This window comes from Octodon degus, unplaced genomic scaffold (genome assembly GCF_000260255.1).
Source record: "Octodon degus isolate 3935 unplaced genomic scaffold, OctDeg1.0 scaffold00169, whole genome shotgun sequence".
Classification (NCBI taxonomy): Eukaryota; Metazoa; Chordata; class Mammalia; order Rodentia; family Octodontidae; genus Octodon; species Octodon degus.
Window position 1 is genome coordinate 5,402,928 of NW_004524745.1, and position 5,721 is coordinate 5,408,648.

Sequence of the window (5,721 nt, forward strand, 5' to 3'; positions counted from 1 at the left end):
CCTTGGATCAGTTGGTCATGGACTGAAACCTCTTAAACCATGAGCCCAAATAAACCTTTTCTCCTTTAAATTATGTATGTGATAGAACAGCTGCGCAATACTCACATAAAACAACATCCATTTAAATTCTTCATGGTCTGGACATTGTACTAAATGCTAAAAAAAAAAAAAAATTCATTGGTTTTCTCTTAAACTGCATATTTTTATTAGACTAATCCTAACCTCAAAATGTCCCATTATGATAGGGTATTAAATTAGGTTTTAAGGGCCAGGAAGTTAGCTCGGTGGTCTAAACACCTGCCTGGCAAGCGCAAGGATGCAGGTTTGATCCCTGGTACCACATGCCATGCCAGCCCTGCGCCAAGATGGCCACAAAAACCTGCCATGGTGGCACACACCTGTAAGCCCAGTGCTGGAAAGGCTGAGATGAGAGAGTCACTAGGAGTCTGAGCTGCATAGTGAGAACGTGTGCCAAATAAATAAACACATAAAAAGATTTAAAATAAAATAAATTAGGTTTTAAGTCTTGCTTTAGTTATTTGATTAACTATGGAGTGTTAGTCTTTTAGATGTAAGAGAATGCCTGAGTATGAATGGAGATACCTTTACTCTGTCCTTCCCAGTTTGGATGCCATTTATTTATTTATTTATTTATTTATTTATTTATTTTACTACTAGAACTTCCAATGGTATATTGTTTTCTCTTTAAAAAAAGTGTTGGGCTGGAAGATAGCTCAAGGTCTAAATGCCTGCCTGTCAAGCTGGACCCAGGCTCCATCCCTGGCATTGCATGCCAAGCTGGCTCCAAAACTGGGAGTGGTGGCTGAGACAGGAGGATCACTACAGGGTGGAAAGAAAGAAAGAAAGAAAGAAAGAAAGAAAGAAAGAAAGAAAGAGAGGAAAGAAAGAAAGAGTTAAGAAAGAAAGAGAAAAGAAAGAAAGAGGAAAGAAAGAAAGAAGAAAGAAAGGAAGGAAGGAAGGAAGGAAGGAAGGAAGGAAGGAAGGAAGGAAGGAGGGAGGGAGGGAGGGAGGGAGGGAAGGAAGGAAGGAAGGAAGGAAGGAATGCAGGAAGGAAGGAAGAGAGAGAGAGCTGGACTTCACATTCCTCTTGCATTAGTTGAGGTAATCACATTTCTTCCATTTCATTAAGATTGTGTGCTATAGTAATTTTATATGTTCATCCTTACAGGGCTAGGATTTATTATCTGAGTCTTTGCTCTTTGAATCAGTTTAGTTAAGGAGTTATTAATATTATTCATCCTTCCTCAGAGGTCACCTCAGGCTTATGTTGTCTTGTATTTTTCTATTTCACTTGTCAGTGCTACAATCTTTATTTTCTTCCTTCTGCTAGCTTTTATGTTGCTCTTCTTTTTCTTGTTTCTAAGGTGCATCGTTACTGAGACATTTCCTTTTGTGAAATAGGCATTAAAACTATAAATTTCCCTCAGAGTCCTGGTTTCACTCTATAATAATGTTTCTAAAATTAATTTTATTGAGTAAGAAATAGCAAAAAGACAGTTTCAAAACAGGTTAGTAGGACAGTTACAATAATTTATAGCATTGTTTTTGTCTCAGTTACTCCTCTCTTGTTGTTGGGACAAATACATGACACCCAAAATGAAGGAAGGAAAGGTTCATTTAGCTCACAATTACTGGAGGTGTCAGTCCATACTCAGCTGGCTCCAAGGCAGAGTGACACAGGGCGGAGGCCATCCTTTCGACATGGTGGCAAAGGGCAAGAGAGCAAATGGGAGGAGTAGTGGCAAAAATCACTATAGACAGCAAGTCCCCCTTAAATTGCATTCAGGCTATATGCCCCAGGCTGGGTGTAGTACTCACACCCAAAATCCCAGCAGTAAGACCCATAATCCCAGTGGATCTTGAGTTAATCTCAACTTTAGATGTCCCCACCCCATGACTGCATAAGGCTTTAGAGGGACAACTAGACACAAACCATAAGAGTTTTGATATACTGTTTTCATTTTCATTCATCTTTAAGTCTTTTCTAATATTCTTTGTAAATTATTTTACCTAGAGGTCAAGTGTTTGTACATAATTTCCACAAACTTTTAAATTTTCTACCATTTTTTTTTTTTTTTTTTTTTTCGGAACCGGGGATTGAACTCAGACCCTTGCGCTTGCCAGGGAAGAGCTTATTCCACTGAGCCATCTCCCCAGCCCCAACCATTTTTATTCTATGGTAGCTATAAAGGACATTGTATTACTCTGTTTCAATGTTAACCTTTTCTTTGCAGCCTACTTCCCAGTGTTCCATGAGTACTTTAGAGTATGATCTTGCTGTTTTTGATGAAGCATTCTGCATATTTCTGTGAGGTCTAGTTTATTTATAGAGGTTTTCAAGCGCTCCATTTCCTTATTGATGTCTTGTCTGGCTGTCCTATTATTGGGGACTGAGAGCTTCAGCAGTTAGAACAAATGGTCTTTTGCTTCCTTAAATTCTATCAATTGTTGATGATTTTAGGGCTTCGCTCTTAGGTGCATAAAGGCTTAGAATGATGAAGCTTTCTTGGTAAATGGAATCTTTTATCACAATATAATATTTTGGTTTTTGTAACCTCTTTTGAGTCTTCTCTGGCAATATAGCCACCCTCCGAACAGCTTTACTTACATAGGACTTTTTTTTTCTATCCTTCTCTTGTATCATAAAGATGTATTGTTGTAATTCATTCTATCAATTTCTGCCTTTTAATTGGGGATTTTAATTAATTTATATTTAACTTGCAAGCTTTGCCCACCGGCAGTATCATAGCCAATGAGGTTTATCCGAGGCATGATTACTGCTAACTGAAAACTCATATTTAACTTACAGCTAGACCTTTGCCATTTAATTTATTTCTGTCTTTTCTATTCAATCCCTGCACCATTTTCTCTTTTCCCCTCTTTATTTCTGGTAGCAGGTGCTTTTTTAAAAAAGTGTACCATTTTGGTCTTTTTCCTCTACATTGTAGTTTCCATTTTTCTTTTTTCTTTTTAGTACTGGGGATTGAACTCAGCCCGTTGCGCTTGCCAGGCAGGCACTTATGCTGCTGGGCCATCTCCCCAGTCCTCCTCTATGTTTTAAAATTTATTTTTAGAGTTGACATCACAGGTTCTAACTACCAGTCTTCAGCATGAAGACATGTCAGAATAATACCATTTTAAGTTCATAATATACACACTCCACTATTATATATCCACTATATTATTGGTTACATTTTTATATATTATATGTCCATTAAAATATTTACAATTATTTTTATGAATTTACCTTTTAAATTAGATAGGGAAGAGGAATCATAAAACAAAAGTACAAGGGCCAGCCAGACAGCTCAGTGGATTAAAGTGCCTGCTTAGGCAGATGCAGGGACCGGGGTTCCACCACTGCCTTGCCCTGCTGGCCCCACCCCTGCGGTGGCTTGTGCCTGTACTCTCAGTGCTTGGGAGGCTGAAAAACAGGATCACTCCGAGTCCAATATGTGCAGTGAGACCCTGTACTAAATACATAAAAAGTACAGTAATATTCATTTCTCTACATACATCATATTTACAGGTGTCACTGTCAATTGTCCTTTCTCAGCAGCATAAAGTGCTTAACATTCCTTGAAGGAATTCCTACTAGTAAACTCCTTTAGCTTTCATTTGTCTGGAAATGACTTTGTTTTTTTCTTCAGTGGTCATTTGGGTGCTATGAGTATTTCCCAGAGTTCTGACAATGTTGGTTTGGGCAGTTGCTGGATTCGTTTTTGTGTTATATTTCTACAGAGGTTCAGGAGTTTGGAGACAACTACTCACTGTGTTGCTGCTGTTACTTCCTCACCTGCTTGCTGTAGTGCAAACCTTAGCTATTTTGCATTTAGTCAAATAGTCATGGAATTGTTAATAAATTTGAGATGATTATGAATTTTACAAAACACAACGCACACAAAACCTTATTTTTAGAAAGGTTTTTGTTAGCCACATCAACTTGTCTCATGAGCTGCAGCCCTTACAATGTCCTTTTTTAGATTTTTAAAATAATGGGCAAAAGGTTTTTTGTTTTGTTTTGTGTGTTTTTGAGACAGGATCTCACTCTACAGTTCAGGCTGGCCTTGACTAAATGAGGACCCTCCTGCCTCAGCCTCCCAAGGGCTTGGATTACAGGTATGCATCACTACGCCCAGCAAAAAAGCTTAATTTTACACCTATATTTTTGTTTTCTTTTCTATCTTAAAAACACACCTTATCATTTATCAACAGGTCTCTAACATTAGTAAGAAAAAATATTCATGTTATACAACATTTTATTGAACTTTTTACATTACACAAATTACTGACCCAAACATTTAAAATTTCAATGAGGCAAAACTTAAAAAATAAGACATCAGATAAGACATCTCCTCTAGCTCAGGTAACATCAAATAAGAGTCACAGTCAAATCATAACTTTTTATTACTCAGCCATATAATTTGGTGCCAGAGCAATGATACTCAATGACTTGAAAAGTAAGACATTGCACATTCAGAGATGAAAGGTGGAGGAGAGACGGGAGGAAACACTATTACACAAATCCTAGTGCAGTATGAGGTCACTGATTTTTTTGCTTATATATCTTTTCAAAACAATTCCAAACCTGAATCTTTACAAGAGCTGGCAGAATAATCTTTTCTGCTCTACAAAACCTATAAGCAAACTGAGAATAGGTTCACAATCTCAGTTCATGAAGGATAAAAGTAGATATAGCAATATGTGGCTAGAAATACTGAACATTTGTGCCCAACAAATAGAGTGGATGCTCTGTGCAGTTAGAACCAAGTCAGTGCTGCAAAGTTGTCAAGAGGCAAGCTCCGGAGGTAAGCAGGATCTCTTATCCTTCCAGTTTTGTGTCCACCTTAGGCCACACCTACGTTATCACATACTCTGATCTATAACCCTTTCTAAACTAGCTCACTTAAAATGTATTGGGTATCTGGAAGGTTAAATAACCATATTAAACGAGGTATCTGTTTGTTTGCTTTTGCCGCCTCAGCCGGCCCTGAGGGCGGGGCTGGCATAGCTTGTGGTGCCAGAGATTGAAGTGCGGTGCCTGCGGCTGCCTAAGCTTGCCTAGGCAGGCACTTCAGACCGCCCCCAACCTACGTTTCTTTAAGGGACCGTAAAATAGAGAAGGGTACCCTAGGAAAAAACATACATACAATTTAATAACTTGATTCATAAATTTAAGGTTAATCTTTATTAGTTTTAATTTAATCACTTTGATGAAATTTTACTCCAAATAAGAAATGCTATAATTAAGACAAGCATATCGTAAGCACCATAGCCAAAATTTATAATAAAAGGAGTAGTGTGGATCTATGGAACCACTTAATAGAATCATATCAACGGTATTAATCATACTAACTTTAGGACTACACTAATCCAACACCTTAAGAAATGAGTATTAGATTTTGGCACTGAAATTAAAAACAAATAGCAATTTTAAAGACAGGAAGAGTATCTGATATTTATTCTTTTTTAAGTTTACTGAAAAATATTATTTATTCTTTTTTAAGTTTACTGAAAAATATTTAAGTGCTAAAGTTTAAGTACTTTAGTTTCAGAGATTATATTTCACTTTGTTTGGAAAAGCAGTAAAAATATTAATATTACTATGCTAGGGCTGGGGAGATGGCTCAGCAGAGTAAGCGCCTCCCTGGCAAGTGTAAGGGTCTGAGTTCAATCCCTGATTCCGAAAAAAAAAAAAAA

The 5,721-nt window shown here is 37.4% G+C and overlaps 1 pseudogene; it reads left to right on the top strand.

Annotated features, from left to right (window-relative positions):
• Positions 1-2,744: 2,744 nt before the first annotated feature.
• LOC111813189 lies at positions 2,745-2,873 on the top strand (annotated as a pseudogene).
• The last annotated feature ends 2,848 nt before the right edge of the window (positions 2,874-5,721 follow it).